The 18,349-nt window shown below is 40.1% G+C and overlaps 1 protein-coding gene and 1 long non-coding RNA gene across 6 annotated transcripts in view; one reads left to right on the plus strand and one right to left on the minus strand.

The window, feature by feature from the left end:
• Positions 1-8,570, minus strand: part of LOC148127427 (uncharacterized) — a 53,951-nt gene extending 45,381 nt beyond the window's left edge. The window contains exon 1 of one of the 2 annotated variants that reach the window (XR_015742391.1): positions 8,442-8,570. This is a non-coding gene — a long non-coding RNA (uncharacterized LOC148127427). The remainder of the gene's footprint in view (positions 1-8,441) is intronic. The other variant, XR_015742392.1, reaches the window with a different exon arrangement.
• The window catches only part of LIFR (LIF receptor subunit alpha), a 102,284-nt gene that overhangs the window by 4,159 nt on the left and 79,776 nt on the right, over positions 1-18,349 (plus strand). The window contains exon 1 of one of the 4 annotated variants that reach the window (XM_026715872.2): positions 2,046-2,194. The exons of 1 other annotated variant lie outside the window; for it this stretch is intronic. The gene's annotated coding sequence lies outside the window, so the exon portion shown is untranslated. Of the gene's footprint in view, positions 1-2,045; positions 2,759-4,870; positions 5,054-18,349 lie in introns of those variants that run through there. 2 more of the 4 variants (XM_026715862.2, XM_087927369.1) reach the window with 2 other exon arrangements.

Genomic DNA, 18,349 nt, shown 5'->3' on the forward strand with positions numbered 1-18,349 from the left:
CTATATAATTAAGTCTCCAAGAAGTGCAAAAGAGCCCTAGTCATCATTTCAAACTTGGGAAGAAGCTCAGCCAGGATCTTCCAAGGAGACATTTCTGCAGGTTCTAACTGTGTTGTGAATAAAATCGCAAACAGTAAAGGCATCAGTCATGTCTTGTAATATGAGAAAATAAAAGAGATGGTTCTGTTTATGCTTCCTTACTTGGGAGCAGCCTACTGAACTCAGGCCATAAGACTGTAATTAGATCTCAGAAATTAATTTCTAAAAAATAATATTTATTTAAATTAAATTTAAATTCATGAGAATTTCAATAAATTTGTGACGTTATAAGGAAGTGAAAGTTCTGTTTGTGTTAAGGCCTTTGTCCATATTCATTTTGTTCCTTATTTTTACATTATAAACAGCTTGTCTGGTAATCTGTCCATGTTGCATACATAGATTATGATCCGGTTCAGTGAACATACAACTACAGCTATAATGTGATCTTCTTGGGTTTTGGAAGGAATGTTTAATGAATCTAGCCAACTGTCAGTTATATTATAGCATATTGAGTGAGCCCAGTCAATCATGATTTATTCAGTAAACCAGTGTTAATTAAACAATCAAGTAGCATGTTGCATGAATGGTATTAGATTCTGGTGACATTGTCTGGGTAGAATTCAGTTGAAGATAAATGCTTTGTATGACTAGCCTGCATCTTAGAACAATTAGCTCAAAACCGAGATCCATGAAATTTAAATCATGGGAGATTGCTCCAGGAAACTGAACAGGCTTGACACTTTAAATGCTGACTTGATGCTTAAAACTAGTGAGTCATATAGCTGGCCTTGAAACAGCCTCATGAGAAAGAGCAAGGATAATAATCAGAATTACCTTGATCTGTTCTCTCATGGTTCTCTTTCAAAGCGATGTAAGAAAAATTTGCATTTGTGTTATCTTTGGAAGCACAAAGGATCTCTGATGAAATTCTCTTGGATGGAGCAAGGTGCTTTTGCTTTAGTGAAAAGAGGAGGGGCAAGAAATATTTTTCATCCTCCTGCTTTTTCATCCTCCTGCTATCATTATGAAACTTCTGGAGCCATCAGCTTGATTTCCAAAGCTGTCATTAAATCTCAAAGAAGACATCATTATGAGGGCCTCCTGCCCTGTGAGCCTTTTTCAGATTGGGAAGAATGAATTGCCAGGGAGACATCAGAAGAGAAATACCACAGAAAGGTCCATGGAAAAAATCAACAGTCAAGCTGATGTTCAGAACAGCGCAACCAAGGCTCTCCCTCTTTTTTGTTTTTTTTTTTACATTGCCCATGGTTGACACACATCTCAAAAAGACAAGTTCATTGTTGGGCCCCCCTGCCACCTTGATTCTTTCTCTTTGAAGAGATAGTAGCAGAACCCTTGGTAAGACCACACTTGGAATACACTGCATCCAGTTTTGGTCGCCGTGATGTAAAAAAGACATTGAGTACAGAGAAGAGCAACAAAGATGATTAGGGGGACTGGAGGCTCAAACATATGAAGAACGGTTGCTGGAACTGGGTATATCTAGTCTGATGAAAGGAAGGACTAGGGGTGACATGATAGCAGTGTTCCAATATCTGAGGGGCTGCCACAAAGAAGAGGGAGTCAAGCTATTCTCCAAAGCACCTGAGGGCAGGACAAGAAGCAATGGGTGGAAACTAATCCAGGAGAGAAGCAAGCTAGAACTGAGGAGAAATGTCCTAATTAAAACAATTAATCAGTGCCTCCAGAACTTGTGGGTGCTCCAACACTGGAAGTTTTCAAGAAGAGACTGGACAGCCATTATGTCTGAATTGGTGTATATATAGGATTTCCTGCCTGAGCAGGAGGTTGGACTAGAAGACCTCCAAGGTCCCCTCCAACTCTGTTATTCTGTCACATCCCCTCTAAAAAAAACCAAACCCGAATCAAAATTCTCAAGCGCCCCTCCCCCGTAAGGCGAGGAGACAAGAGGGTCTCCTCTCTTTTTGGAGGATACAAAAAGCGCTGGGGAATCTCGAGAACAGCCTTGAGGTCCGCGTTGGAGAGAGGTGGAGCTTCCCCACTTGGAGATCTTGGCAGCTCTCTGAAAGCCCCCGCTGCGCTTTCAGCCACGTCCAAGATCAGCCCGAGAAGGAGGTCGGGAGCGATGCCCCGGCGGGGACCGAAGCCGTCTCGGGAAGCCACTTCGGAGCAGGTAAGGTGCTCCTGTGCTGAGGGGTAAAATGCTGCGGGGTAGCCCGAGTTGGAATCCAGCAGGCCAAAAAGCGCCGGGCGCGGGCTGCCTCCGGACGGCCGCAAGCTTTTTCCACTGTTGCCTGTCGGCTCGCGGCTCCTCCTCCCCGGGGCTGTAGTCAGAAGTCAATCTCTTTCCATAGGCTGCTGCAGCCGCCGCCGCCGCCGCCACCACCGCCGCCGCTGCTCCTCTCCTTGACTGCGCCTTTGCTCGCCACAGCTGCCAGGCCTCTCGGAGCTCGGGGTGGCCCCGCCGGAGTGGCTCATTTCTCGGAGCCCGCCCGCGGGCACGGTCGGTGGAGTCCCCAGGCTAGTTTGGCTTTTTAGGAACAAGGATTCCCGATCCTTGCACACTTCTCTTCCCCACTTCCACCCCCACCCCACCCTCCCGAGCTTCTTCCCAGGCTTCCTGTTGGGGCTACGTAATCCCGCCACCCGCAGCAAAGCCCAGGCCCGGCCGGCCTGGCATTTGCGTTGCGTTATGGACATGCACGGCGGGAGGATCAAGCAGAAGCGGCGTTATAAGGTGAAAGGGGGGGAGAGATCTGGGGTTCAGAAGGGGGAAGGGCTGGGGGTCCCGGGAGGGTTGAAAGGGAACCGAGATTTGGGGGTGTGGGGTGGAAAAGCCTGGGATCGCCTGGCTGTTGGCTTGTTTGTTTGTACTACACTCCTTTTGCAGTAGATTCCACCGGTTCCTCCCCGGAGTAAAAGCCTCAAGTAAGACTATTGGACCTGATGGAGGAGCACTTCGCTCCAAATCGCCTTCAGTCCACTCCACCCCGTTGGAAACATCCCTGTGATCCAGGGGAAGCTTGGTGGGGATTCCATTGGTTCGGACGGATCCCCGTTTGGAAGAAAGTGGGCAATCCGGACGGGGTCCTTCTCCCCCAATCTCCCCCGCATTCCTTTTTTGACGTGTCGGGACCCCGGAGGTCAAACTTTTTCTTCGTTCCCAGGGAGGTTTCTCTGGCCACCTTGGACCCTCGGAGCGCCCTCATCCCCCCCCCCCGCCGGTCCATCTGCGCCTGTTTTCTTAGAAGAGAAAGTGACTCCCACGCGATCCCCAAACATTGTCCCAGCTGAGGCGCGATCCCTCGCTTTTCCTAAACGTCGCGCCGCCTGGGATATCTCTTAAGGCTGGAGAAGGGCTTCTAGTACGGTGGGCGCAGCGCCCTTCAGACTCCTTTAAAACACACACACACACACACACACACACAAACAGCTGATTTTTTGTGATGTGGTGGATTCCTTTAAGCGCGCTCGGGTCCCCCGGGGGGAAGTGAGAGCCGAGCCGGGGAAAAAGTGGGGAAGAAGCGGAGCGGCGGGTCTGGTTGGTTTCGAGACCGAGTTTGCATGCTTTCGAGGTAACCCGGTCAAGGAGCAGAGGAATCGTTTCTCGCTAGGCTGCGTGGTTTTATGTCGGTGGAAGGATTTATTTTTTTTATTTTTTTAGGATCGGGGGCATATGGGAACGCTGCGTCTTTTTTGGGGTGTGTGTGGGGGGGTGAGGTCCCGGGGCGAGCGTGGGACTGCGGGACACTACAGAAAGTGGGAGGAAGGGAAAAGTGACTAATATGGTTCGTTTGTCCTTTCCCTTGGGCTCCCCCCCACCATTTTGATATTGGCAGGACTTGTGGTGAAAGTTATTTATCTGCGTTCACTGTAGCAAAAGCTGGGGCACTGGATTCCGAGATAGTTTTAAAAGTTCTCTCTCCCCCTCTCCCTCCCCCCTCTCTCTGAAACATATATTTAGTTATTTTTAAAGGGTGCTGAAAATTCTGGCGGATCACAGCATCAAACCAAATCTTTACTTTGCACACACCTTCCTGGTGTGTACAAACATTTATAGGACAAGGCTGTAACAATCTGAGGGGCTAGAGTCGTGCTTTACTCCCGATTTATTGAGTAAATTGCAACTAGCTAAGTTCATGCATTTGGGATTGTAAAGTGTGGTTTACAGAAGAAAACAGCTAAATTCATATAAGAAACTAAGCCGAAGGCACAATAGGCTACCATTATTATTATTACACAGTAGAGGGCAAAGAATTTAAATTGATTGCACTCACAGTACACTCCTTGTTCCTGCATAAAAAAATAAATAAATCCAGGCTTAATGAAAATAGCCAGTGTTTGAAATTGGCTTAAAGATAAACTAATGGTTAACTTTAGAATGGCCCTCTGATCAATAATTCATTAAGCTGCAATGAGTGTAGAAGGTTCTCTTTGACATATATAAACAACTAGCCTGGATGCCTTATTTTCTTGATTTGCAACATAATTTGGATATATATATATATATTTGTTTTCTTAAGTTTTTGCGGGTACTTACATGTATGGCATTCGGCTTTGCTCAGGTATTTTCCCACGTCATAGTAGCTATGCTTTTAAAGTTGTAGTGACGTTTCAGCAGAATCTCATCTGCCATCATCAGAAGCCTGATGATGGCAGATGAGATTCTGCTGAAACGTCGCTACAACTTTAAAAGCACAGCTACTATGACATATATATAACCAGAGCTGCAAAGAAACTCCATCTTGGCCTTGGACAATCAACACATTTAAGTAACCCAACAGCAACTCTAATTAGAATGATAATGTGAAACAGCTGGCAATAATTTTTAAAAGCTTGCACTGAAGTTACACCATTCCGTGTCTGTTTGGAAGCAGGTGGGGGAAAAAAGGGAGCTGGTTACAACTGCCTAGAGAAGAAAGCTCTTTCAAAGTCTTCCTTGTTCCTAAAGAACAGAGGACCTCTCAGAGCCTGAACTGAAAGAGGAACTTGGAAAGTGAACCATAGTTGCAGGAACATTTATACCGAACAGGTAATTCCCACAAAACTTTGATTTGAGACCTGCTAAAACGGGAGCAGTCCATCCTCTGTCCTGTAACACATATGGATATATTGGTTGGTATTTGTTACTGGTAGGTTGTTTGCTCCACTTGGCTCTTAGGGTGCTTTAATTATTATTTTTAATTAAAGATGAAAAGCTGTGTCATTCAAGCACTGACTCTCAATTTCTAGCAATGCACCTGGGCCCTGTTGGGATGCTTAGAAAATAGATTTGGTAGGGGGGGGGAAATATACTAAAATAAGAACCAGTAGCATTTATTGGAAGCTCTTTAAAATAGCTGCAGCTTTTTTTGAGGAGGGGGGCATGTGTAGGTTTGTGGCATAAACCTGGGAAAACCTAGATTAAGGGGAAGGTATTCCTGACAACATATATCCCCATATGCATTGTAAAACATTTTTTTAAAATTTTGAATCAGTCTTTTTGATCCTAATTGAGCTTTGTAACTTGGGGCAGGCACTAAGGAACACCCTAGAAGGCTAAAGATTGAATATTTTGTGTCTGGCCATGCTTAACCATTTTGTAAGAATGTCTGCAATATTCAGAAATTCCTTGTGGATTGAACATTTGGCTTTGCATTAGGAAAATGTGGATTGGGAGCACTGTGACCTTTTAAACCATAGTGTATGCTGCATGAAATCTTGAATATATTTTTTCTAAATTATCAAAAACATTTCCTTTTTTAAAAAAAAAAATCAAATTTTCTTCTCAGAAAATAAGCAATTGCTTAGAATTGATTGGACGATACTGTATTTTACTCTTCCAAATTAATGTTTGAAGTTAAATGCCTCATAGCCACGCTATATAGGTGGAAAGGGGCCTTCTATAATCATCTGAAGACATTTTTATTAAAATCATGTCGACCATTTTATATGACTTTCTTGTTTGCTTGCTAGAGAGATTTAGGATTCTGATTCTTTAACAAGCTTGTTTAAGTCAGATTTCCATATGCAGAGCAGTGGATTATGTCACATAAGATTACTGGTAAATCTTATTTGAATCCTATTCAATATAATTCTTTTCAATATCTTGAAATATATTAAGATAATAGTTACATTTTTTCTTGTTCATTTTTTCTGAAATAACAGGGAAATTAAAAATATGGCATCTTGGGAAGATTTCCAACCCCAAAATACTATTGATTTTCACCTCTTTTTTTTTTATAGAATAATGCTTTATATAACTTCATCCGCATTGAGATACTTTTAGCTGTCTTCTCACTTCTGTCTCCAAATACAAGATTGAAAATATCTGCAAACACCATAGTAATTCTCAGCAAAGACTAACGCAGTAGAGATGTTATAGAATTTGTAGGAATTATCTTAAATGTATGTTGTCTCAATGTTAAACTTGACTCTTAATAACATCATGAGATGTCCATATGGTCTTCCTGAGAGCAGTAGGTGGAAAGGGTTAACACTTTCCTTTTTAAAGCACATTGGTACCAATCTTCTAATAATTGTAAAATATAGCAGAAAGGTGGAATAGATTCAGATCTAAAATGTTATGAGGCACTGGTGAGGGATGGACAAAGCAGAAAATTAACGGGCATCTAGAAATAAAAATTAGAGCTGGAAAAATCTATTCCACATGCTGCACCCTTTCCTTTAATCGTGCCTGGTGTCCTCATTACCCTAAAGTTCCAATAGCATTGGCTGATGTTTCTTATTGATTTTTCAAGAGAAAAATCTCTGTTTGGATCCTTTCTTTAAACATGCTGGGACTTTTAAATATACATTTCCTCAGCTTTGTTTTGATTTTAATTTTACAGGAAATTCTGTGTTCTCTCGCACGTTTAATGGCTGCTTGCAGACTTGTTAAGATATCCATATGTTCCTTAGCAGTTCCACCATATGTAGCAAACTATTTTGGGCCAAGCCACTCATCTATTTAGTTCAGTATTTTTCACATTAACTGGTAGAATCTGAAGCAGATGATTAAACCTGAGAGCTTTTGCAAAGCATGTGCCACTGCTTAGTCATCCTCTAGGTATAAATCTTAAGAACACTTGTTTGGTGAATTATACAGCATCGATCCTATAACACTACTTTTCTATGCCTGGTAATTTATAAAAGCATACGGTATAGACCAAAAAGGCATTAAGAGTTGTTAACCTAATCTTACGTAGCTTTTTCTCTGGTAATATCACACTACTAACTAGAGCATACAAAACATTTGCTAGGCCAATACTCGAATACAGCTCATCGGTCTGGAACCCACATTATGTATCTGATATTAGCACAGTTGAGAAAGTCCAGAAATATTTCACAAGAAGAATTCTCCACTCCTCTACTTGTTGTAGAATATCTTATGCCATCAGACTTGAAATTCTAGACCTAGAAAACCTTGAATTACACCATCTTAGGTTCGATCTAAGTATGGTATATAAAATCATACATTGCAATGTCCTACCTGTTAAAGAATACTTCAGCTTCAACCATAACAACACAAGAGCACACAATAGATACAAACTCAAGGTTAACCGCACCAAACTTGATTGCAGGAAATACGACTTCAGCAACAGAGTGGTCAATGTCTGGAATACACTACCTGACTGTTTCTTTCCCCTCAAACCTCAAAAACTTTAACCTTAGACTTTCTACTATTGACCTCACCCCTTTCCTAAGAGGTCTGTAGGGGGCGTGCATAAGCGCACCAATGTGCCTACCGTCCCTGTCCTATTGTTTCTTTTTCTTATATGTACCCATTTCATGTATTCATAACTATGTATATACTTATACCTGTTATCTTGTAAGCAATTGACAAATCAAATAAAAAAATGGCAGTTATTTTAAAGAATAGCTCTTGTTTTTGTTTTTAAATCATTTTCCCATTTAATCTATTGATTTCTATAATGTATATCATGCTGGCATTTTAGATATTCTCTTGCACTCTGTAGAATTGGAATGACATTGAAAATTAAAAAGAAACAGGATGTAGAATATTATCAAACATGGAATTTATTTGACCAGTGGTTGGAAAAAAGTGGTGGAGATTAAGAATGTAATTTGTATTGTTAAGCAAATTAAATTCCCAGACAACACGATGTTTATTAAGCACTAAGAAATGTATTTAATAGAAAATTAATTACAACAAGAAGAATTGGAATGTTAGTAAGTCCTGCAGCTTTTATTCATTCCTCTCATGGCCTCTACACTATTGTTAAGCTTCTACTAACAATTCTTTTTGTACAAAACTACTCTCTGTCATTTGCAGAGCAATACACAGCAAAACATTTTTTATGAATTCCATATTCTCTTTCCTTCCAGCAACCTTTCCGTGAACCTTTTAAGTCTCTTGCTAATCTGTACAGTGCAAATAATACTTTTAGTACTAAGGAGATAAAATGTATTGAACTTACAATTTGCAGAATGGCCTGGTGTTGGGGTGTGTGTATGTCATTTGTTTTTCCCTTCTAATAAGCCTAACCCTAGTGATTTGCTCCAACTGGATTTTAAATTGCAGATTTCCTGTTTCATCTATCCTGGTGTTCTTTGGATGTGTTGGATTTCATCTGGGAATAAATGGCCAATACATCTGGAGCGTACTAGCTTCGTTTGAGAAATGCTGAATTTGGTTCTCTGCCCAGTGAAACTTAATCCACGGTGAAATGGGCAGCCTTGACAGCCCTGTGATTCAGATACCCTTTTCAGTTAATATTAACATTTGTTCTTTCCAGTGAAGAGCAGTGAAGACAAAACAATGTAATTGGAACAGAAACTGTAACAATGACTTTGTCAAAGGATTCAATTCAGCAGTGGGCAACCAAGGCGTATGCTGTCTTGGCCCTAATATGGGAACCCTTTTCAAAGAGGTTCAGAAGTTCTATAAGAGTTTGGAGGTGGGAAAGAAGGGGTTCAAATGTGATAAGTCACATTTGTACTTTGTCTTGCAAGATTCTGTTAATGTAATCTTATTACAGTAGGGATCTTGAAGGTTTTTTAGCCGAGCAGGGCACTCTGTACCATTGCCTTATTTCTATGTTCTGTATCATGATTTGTTTCCATGGTCCTTATCTATCCCAGTGTGACTATGTGGCTTCACAAAGTACTCTTGTACTCTCTGTTCTGTTTACAGGCTACCATCTCTTTCCCGTCCGCCCCCTCCACAACATATAAATATGGTTAGAGCTTCTTGTCTGGACTCTGTTGAAGGGCTGACACATCCTTTGAAAACTGGTCCCCCATAAAAGTCGCAAAATAATTGCCCGTTTGCATTTTATTTGGAGTTCAAACATTGCAAAAAAACCCCCAAAACTATATATTCTTTACAGAGAAGCCCTCTGATATTATTAAAGGTTATTTTGTATGTATGCCTTTAAATCAGTATTGACTTCTGGTTGACTACCTGGATTAAGTCTTTGCAGTTTCCTTGCCAAGATTTCAGAAGAGATTTGCCATTGCATCCTTCCTAAAATTGGAAGGAAAAAGGGGGATTGGCCTAAGGCTTCTTTGTGCGCAAGGTAGGATTAGAACTCATGGCCTCCCATTTAATAGCCTGGTGCCTTAACCGCTGTACATCACAGTAACTCTCAAAGGTGAAATAATACCTGTCTAAAAAAAAGTCTTCACTATGTACCTAACCTACTGGAGCACTTGATTTTTGTAGTGGCTTAATGTGATTACTCTTAACCTAATGTGTTTACATTACACTGATGTGTTTCCCTCTTTGTTTTTTTTTAACACATACATACACCATAAATTAAACATGGATTTAAGTTGCACAAGGGGTCAGTATAACTATGAATGGCTAAGGTTTTGTTTCAGAAGCACTCTGTGGAACCCATCCAGTGGACCAAGTTTTGAGTTGATTGCTTTGGGAAATGGCTTAAGGACCAAAGTCTTTAGCAGCATTGTTGATCTTTTGGGATTGTGGGACAGAAGCAACTTATTAGTGCAAGATGGAAGAATTGAGAACAGATGTGTTGACAATAAGCATGGACACACATGCTTAAATTATGTTTAAAAACTGGTATAGTAGAATTCCATATTTTAGCTCTTGATAATGGCAGGTGGTGAATTTTCTTTTCTTAATGCTGGAAGTAGTGAAAAAGACCAATATACTGGATCAAAAATGAATCTGGTTTAAATAACATGCTAATGGGTTTTCTTAACCCATCATTTTGAAATAAACTGCAAGGGATTGGGCCAAGCTAGCCCAAGCTAAATTAGTGTTCATGGGAACCAAACTGCTGGGGTTAGAAAACCATGGTTTTGAGCAAACAACCACAAAATGAATGTTTTCTCCATCTTTCTGCTACTGTCTAGTGGTTTTCTGTATTTGTTTTTCAGACCAGATCTGGTAGCCTTACTTTTGGTGCAATCACATCCTACAAATTGCAGTGTAAATCAACATTTCTCAACCTTAGCTTTTAAGATGTAGCTGCATGTTAGCCGGAGAATTTGGGGAGTTGAAGTCTACTTTTCCTACAGTCGCTAAGGTTGAGAAATTCTGATGTAAAGTACATTCAGGAGGAATATTTTCCAAAGTAAATGATATTAGAATTGCAGCTTGTCCAAAAGAAGTCACTTATCTAATTCTCTATTTTTTCAAAATTCTGTAATTCTCAAAGTTTGCCTCTTATTGGGGCTACTATTACTGAAAAGTACAATTTATTTTACTAGAATCACTCTGCTGTTTCTCCTTAGCCTGGAGCTACAGCCCCATTATATAACATATTTTTCCTCTAGCAGACAGAAAGTTGGCTGCTGTTGATAGTTGGATTAAAAATAACTTGAGGGGTGAGGGAGAAGAGAAAACACTGATACCCAAATTAAGATATAGTAGCCCGTTTTAAGAAAAAGAAAGCATTGACAACAAGCATACGTGTTTTCTAACCACACATGATTTATTTTAAACATTTTACCACAAAAGCCAGCTATATTGTATCTTTTTGTTTATGTGAATTACAGTAGTGAAGGACAACCTCTGAGGACTGTGGGTAAAACTTTAGTTGTAGGATAGGGGGAACAGGATAATGAGTACTTTTGTCTTGAGTAGCCTGGGAATTTTTCCTTTCAAAGCCAGTGCTGTGATATTTTGAGAGTACTTGGTAGAGGAGTGGCATAATAATGCAGTGGTGTGAATACTGAATGCAATGCTTCCCCCTGGAAGGGTGTTTTATCTTCCTCTGTTGCCAAGTTTTCAATAATGACAAAAGTCAGTGGGAAGCAGCAAGAAGGTGATTATTCATCTCATTTAAAAATAGCTCAACTTATTAAAAGGGACCTCTATTTGAATAAAAAATACTTCAGTATTAATAAATTCCTCCCATCACTTCCTTGTTAAACACCGAATAATAGATTTGCAATAACGTACGCATGTTATTGTATATTAATGTACTGAATGTATATAAAATGAAAACATCTATCTACAAATGGACCCAGATTTGGAGTCCTTTTATATGCTTATTTGATAGTGAGTTATTCTGAGCTGAATGGCACGTACCACCTGGCAAGTCTAATTTCCAAAATCTAACGTAGCATCTGCAGCCATAGATTTTAGCAGGATGGAACTAGAGCAGTCTTGGCCCCAAGGCAAACATTTAGAAGAGGTCACCAAGTCCAACATTAGTCATCATTTAAAGAGCTAGATGTGAGAGAACAGACCTGTTCCGTTGTCTGGAGCTTGGAGACATGTGCTACTCTGAGGGATGAGTGGCATCTGCAGGGGGACTCAGGGTTGTTGGGGTCTTTTTGGTGGGTGAGCCATGTTGGCAAGTTGCTACCAGATCCAGTGGCAGATTAAGGCCACTGGTGCCCTAAGCACTGACAAATCTTGGTGGCCCCCTCCTTTGTACATATTGTACAAATGAAGCCATATTCTCAATTTTTCCCCCTTTGGGCTGGGTGCCTGAAGGATGTGCTTAGTCTGCTTAATGGTAAATATATCACTGACCAGATCTTGGTTGCAGGAATCTGAGCCACCGTTAGATGTAGCAGAGTTATAATTTTCTGTACGTCTTTGTTGGCATCAGAATGCACTGCTGATTAGAAAAGATAGACTATGGAAAGAACGAAATGAAACTTCGTTGTAATTTTAGAGAGGGTAAGATATCAATGTACTTAAACCTGCTGTTAGGATCTGAAGCATTTTTCCTTTACCTATTATTTTTCTTGACTTCCTTTTTGTTTTAAAATGTGAAGTGTTTTATTTTTTCAAAAGTTTCTTTAATATCTTTTTTAAAAAAGATGCACATTGCATATATTCTCACTCACAGCCCAGGACTACTAGCTGCATAGACAAAGATTGAGGTTCCTCTCTAAGTCCTACAAACAAGCTTATTTTAATGACTGAAGCCCCAGCTGGGCCTTTCTTTGTCTGCAAACCCCAGGGTAGCCACCACTCCTTGGTTACATTTCTGACACTGGATTTGGAATATATGCATGCACACATCTAATACGCACACACACTGAGGCATTTTATTTTATGTTTTTTATATTCATTGGCTGATTTTATGTTATGATCCCTTGGCCATTGATCATTTATAATAAGACTAAATCTTATACATTTTGAAGTTTCTTTCTCACCCCCTAAAATAAGAGACTAGGTTTACTGGAAGTTTAGATTAGGTAATTGAGTTTTGAAAAGTTTGTTCCCTTACACCACCACAAGTGGCAATATACACTTTTCATTGGGCTTGTCTGTTTTTTTGTTAGCTTTTTAAAATAACTCTAAACCAGGATATATGTGGAAGATTTGACTGTGAACAACTCTACCTTACAAAAGATACACAGAAGTACTGTAGAGAGATGCAGAATTAAGGAAATAACACTACATAATTATTATTTTGCATTTTCAATGCTACTTAACGTTCTGCCTTTCTGCCATCGTGTTAGTAAATCTGTTTAAAAACAGTGTGATGAAATGGTTACAACATCCCTTTTGAAAAATGTTGGCCTAGTTAGAGAATAGCAAAATACAGTATAAGAACAAGAAGGAGTCTATAGCAATTCCCGTATGTATATCATCAAACAGTGATGTGTGGATATAGCTGTTAAATCACCTTAAGAGACGGCAAGGTTGAAACTAGACCAACGATGGAGAAAAATTGTTCTCTTTAAAGAGCAATTCATTTGGCTATAGCAATTAATTTAGCTTGTAGCAGAATGAGTCATATATTATTGCTTCCACAGTTATGACTTGTGGATCTGCTGGGTACACAATGACTGTCCTGAAAGTTATCATTTGGGAACATCTATCTGCACATATTCTCCCATTTGAGCATAGGACATCTCAAAGAAGTAGTGCAAGATCAGAGGGTGTGGAGAAATCTGGCTGATAGAATCACCAAGAGTCAGACATGACTGAATGGATGATTAACAATAGATTTAGTCTTATATATCGCATCATAGTGCTTTACAGCCCTCTCTAAGCAGTTTACAGAGTCAGCATATTGCCCCCAACAATCTGGGTCCTCATTTTACCAACCTCAGAAGGATGGAAGGCTGAGTCAACCTTGAGCCAATGAGATTCGAACTGTCAAACTGCTGGCAGCCGGCAGTCAGCAGAAGTAGCCTGCAGTACTGCATTCTAACCACTGCACCACCTTGGCTCTGATGATGATGATTTGATGATAACATTATCATTATCATTTGCACTCTTCCAGGTGTGGTATCTTCCAGATGCTTGACTGCATCTTCTATTATTTCTAATCAATACTCACTAATTCACCATATTAGCTATTGTCCAGCGTAGGGGTCTCCAACCTTGGCCACTTTAAGCCTGGACGACTCCAAGTCCCAGAATTCCCTAGCCAGCTGGCTGGGGAATTCTGGGAGTTGAAGTCCTCCAGGCTTAAAGTGGCCAAGGTTGGAGACCCCTGGTCCAGCACATCCAGAATGGGAATGTGGAGAATAGAAATATCAGAATAAAAAGAAAACTTTCAAATAAATGATGGATTGTAGTAGGATTGTCAGAACAATGCTTTCATGATAGAACAATTGTTGGGAAATCTCAAGTGATTGTAGACATTTGAATTAAAATGTCAATCCAATGGAAGAAAATACCTGTACCTCAGGGTTTTACTATGAAGTCCTTGGTGTTCTCTGAGCTTAGTTGTTTACTTATGGATATTTCAATACCCAGCTAGGTACCGGTAATATCAGCACCAGAGTGTGTGGAGTTTACTGGGGCAAGGGGGTTCTACCATAGCTTGCTCTGACAGTATTGGTGGGGATGTGGTTTTCTCCATGGTAGTTTCTTGATTAGAGTATTGTTTTCTGTTTGATTTGTTTGTCTAGTGTTAATCCCTGCTGATCAGGCTGTTGGATATTGCAGATGTGTTCTGTTCTTCTGTATGTTTCTTAGCTTGTTTTATTGTCTCATTTGAATGGTGTATACATGTGTTTATTTCTATATGTCTATTGATGGCTTATTTGTCTGAGTTTCAAGCTTCCAGGAATTTCCTAGTGGATAAACAGAGAGACAAACACACACATACACACACATACATAGCTGAAGATCAAAGAGCACTCCCACGCTGTGAACCTGCTCTTTCAGAGCAAAGCAGTACAATTGTCCGAAAGAAACGGCATTTACAGCCAAGACAGACAAAGCACTCCAAAATGGAGTACAGTATTTGGATAAAAACAGAAATTCCTGTTGCAGATCCTGTTTGGTTAATTTGGGAATGCCCTCAGTAGATTTGCTGAAGCAGAACACTATCTCTTACATAAATGGAAGCTGGGGGGAAACAACTAAGGACAATGATATCAGGCTTGTACTAGTATTGTTTTGAATGAAACTCTGCTGAAAGGATTGATAAGTTTTTTTGGGAATGAGGTGAAGGTTGACTATAAAGTGTTACTGATATGAAGGGTATGTATAGAACTTGGTCTTCTTTCAAGAAGATAAATCATTTATCCAGTTGAAATATCAGTAGTGAGGGAGGCCATTGCCTCAGTGATTAGTTTATTGAATTTCAGATAGACATCTGGAATGACTTCTCTTTGTCCTCTCCTATCAGCACACCCCAGGCAAAGTTTTCTAAACTTTTATTGACTTTTTAAAGCTAAAATGGTGTTCCTCATCCTTATGTCTTCTCAATTTGTTGATTGTTCCATGTTGGCTGAAGATAATGGCAAGTTTAGTTAAATAACTGGTTTTTAGGAGAATTCTAGGTCACAGAATTGAGAGGTGTATTTGAAAATATTTCTTTATCTGGTGTTTCCGATTAAAGCAAAGGGGAGAAAGGTACTTCTTGACTGTAATTGCTGGTATAGTTTTGAGCTTTTTCTTACGTACATTTCTGATTTTTTTTAAAAAAAAGTATGTATGCATTATGCAACTGGACTGTAGAAAGAAACAAATATCTGAACTGATCAGAAATTTGGCAGTCCTTTGCCAGCTTCTCTCAAACTGGAATTCTTTGCATAGTTCACATGCTGGATAAAATTATATACAGTCAGATTTCCAAAACAACTTCCATAGCTCCTTCAAGCGTTTTATTCAACAATTTATTTAAATCATAATTATGGTTGAATAATTAGAATAACAGAATTGGAAGGGACCTTGGAAGTCTTCTAGTCCACCCCCCTGCCTACACCACTTCAGACAAATGGTTATCCAACATCTTTTTAAAAACTTCCATTGTTGGAGCATTCACAACTTCTGGATACAAGTTGTTCTACTGTTTAATTGTTCTATCAGGAAATTTCTCCTTAGTTCTAGGTTGCTTCTCTCCTTGATTAGTTTCCACCCATTGCTTCTTGTCCTGCCCTCAGGTCCTTTGGAGAATAGCTTGACTCCCTCTTCTTTGTGGCAGCTCCTGAGATATTGGAACACTCCTATCGTGTCACCCGTAGTCCTTCTTTTCATCAAACTAGACATACCCAATTCCTGCAACCATTCTTCATATGTTTTTGCAGCAGAAAATTTGGCTTTTAGGTGTACATGTGATTGTATCAAGGTGATACGGATAACAAAATCCTTAAAAACAACACTGGATTTCTGACTCTTAGAAGATTAGCACATTAAGGGGAAGTTGATGACAGCAGGTTTGAAATGTCAGTCTGCTCTTTGCAGGTGTTTCTTGATAGGTGAGCTTCAAGCAAACATTTGTTGACTGAATCAGAAGTAAACAATAAGATTGATGTTCTGCAAAGCATGCGCTTTGGCCCTTAAAGCTATTCTCTTGGGGATAAGATGAACAAGTTTTCTTCCTAGAGGTATTGAAATATATCCTTTGACCACAGGGACAAATAAATTTTTATCCAACTTCCAAAGTTGCTGATTATTGTCAAAAATCATTGGAATAGGATCCCACTGTTATCAAACAACGAGCACCTGAGAATTTTAATGCAACTCCCAAAATAAGATTAGAATGGATCAAGGACATCAGAAAAAAAAAATCCATGCCACACTGGCAAATCAGATACAGCTGTATCCAATTTACACTGATGCCTTCAACTGCTATAAGACTGGCTATTCATGCCCTGTCCCAGCTCTGTGTATGATTTGAGATAATCTGACAGGATAAAACTACAAACCAAAATACTGTACTGTACAGTGTTGATATATTTTAGGGAACTATTTTTTTTTGCTGTTAAGTGATTCCAGAGATTATATTTTTGTAAGCTGACTGGAGAAACTTGGGAGCAAGCTATACATAAATAGCAATAGCACTTAGATTTATACACCACTTCACAGTGCTTTACAGCTCCCTCTATGCGGTTTACAGAGTCAGCATATTGCCTCCAACAATTTGGGTCCTCATTTTACCCACCTTGGAAGGATGGAAGGCTGAGTCAACCTTGAGCCTGGTGGGATTTGAACTGCCAAATTGCAGGCCGTTGGCAGTCAACAGAAGTAGCCTGCAGTACTGCACTCTAACCACTGTGCCACCGTGGCTCATTATAAATGAAATAATTGAAACTGAAACTTGGGAGAATTCATGATGCTGATTCTTGTTCAATAACTATATGCACTTCACTTCCAAAGTATGGCAAGCTGCACATTCCTGGGTCGTGATGCCTCTCCAGTTCTCTTCCTATTCCAGCAGGAACTGAAGATCACTTGGCGAGATGGACAGCACTGTCTCTATCATAGCTATTCATTTTTGATGCCTTCTCATGCCATCCTGCATAGGAATTCTGGAAATTGAAGTCCAAAACATTTGGATAGATAATAGTCTAGGTTCTAAGAAGGGAGAAAGAAGGGGGCAAGGAGAAGTTGAAAGAGAAGCAGAGGCATGGGAATTGTCCTATGGTCCTAGTGAAGAATGGAATGGAACGGAACGGAACAGAATGGAATTCTTTATTGGCCAAGTGTGATTGGACACACAAGGAATTTGTCTTGGTGCAAATGCTCTCAGTGTACATAAAAGAAAAGATACACTCATCAAGAGTCAAGAATCATGAGGTACAACACTTAATAATAGACTTAGTAAATAGTTTGACAGTGTTGAGGGAATTATTTGTATAGCAGAGTGATGGCATTTGGGGAAAAACTGTCCTTGTGTCTAGTTGTTCTGGTGTGCAGTGCTCTATAGCGTCGTTCTGAGGGAAGGAGTTGAAACAGTTTATATCCAGGATGTGAGGGGTAAATATTTTCACAGCCCTCTTTTTGACTCCTGCAGTATACAGGTCCTCGATTGAAGGCAGGTTGGTAGTAATTGTTTTTTCTGCAGTCCTAAATACTCTCTGAAGTCTGTGTCTGTCCTGTTGGGTTGCAGATCCAAACCAGACAGTTATAGAGGTGTAGATGACAGACTCAATAATTCCTCTGTAGAACTGTATCAGCAGCTCCTTGGGCAGCTTGAATTTTCTGAGTTCACCAGAAAGAACATTCTTTGTTGTGCTTTTTTGATGATGTTTTTGATGTTAGGTGTCCATTTGAGGTCTTGTGATATGATAGAATAGGGGGCTTCAAACTTGACAGCTTTAAGACTTGTGGGCTTCAACTCCCAGAATTCCTCCTCCGGTCATGTTAGCTCAGGAATTCTGGGAGTTGAAGTCCACAAGTCTTAAACTTGCCAAGTTTGAAGACCTTTGTGATAGAACCTAGAAATTTAAAGGTCTCTACTGTTGATACTGTGTTGTTGATACTGTGTGTGGATGAACCTTCATCTTTCTGCAAACACTACTTTCATGGCAATCACTACTTTTATGGATTACTGATTTACAACAAGGAATCATAGTTGACATCTGTGTTAAACTGGCAAGCCAGTACATTCACCCTATTATCTTAGTAGAGGCTTCATTTACTTCTACTCTGCTTTTGTAGGTGTGCCATATCCACCCAGACAACTCTTAACTTATGCTGCCCTTT

The sequence above is a fragment of the Pseudonaja textilis genome, chromosome 2 (genome assembly GCF_049901715.1).
Source record: "Pseudonaja textilis isolate UNSWEBS1 chromosome 2, rPseTex1.2, whole genome shotgun sequence".
Lineage (NCBI taxonomy): Eukaryota > Metazoa > Chordata > Lepidosauria > Squamata > Elapidae > Pseudonaja > Pseudonaja textilis.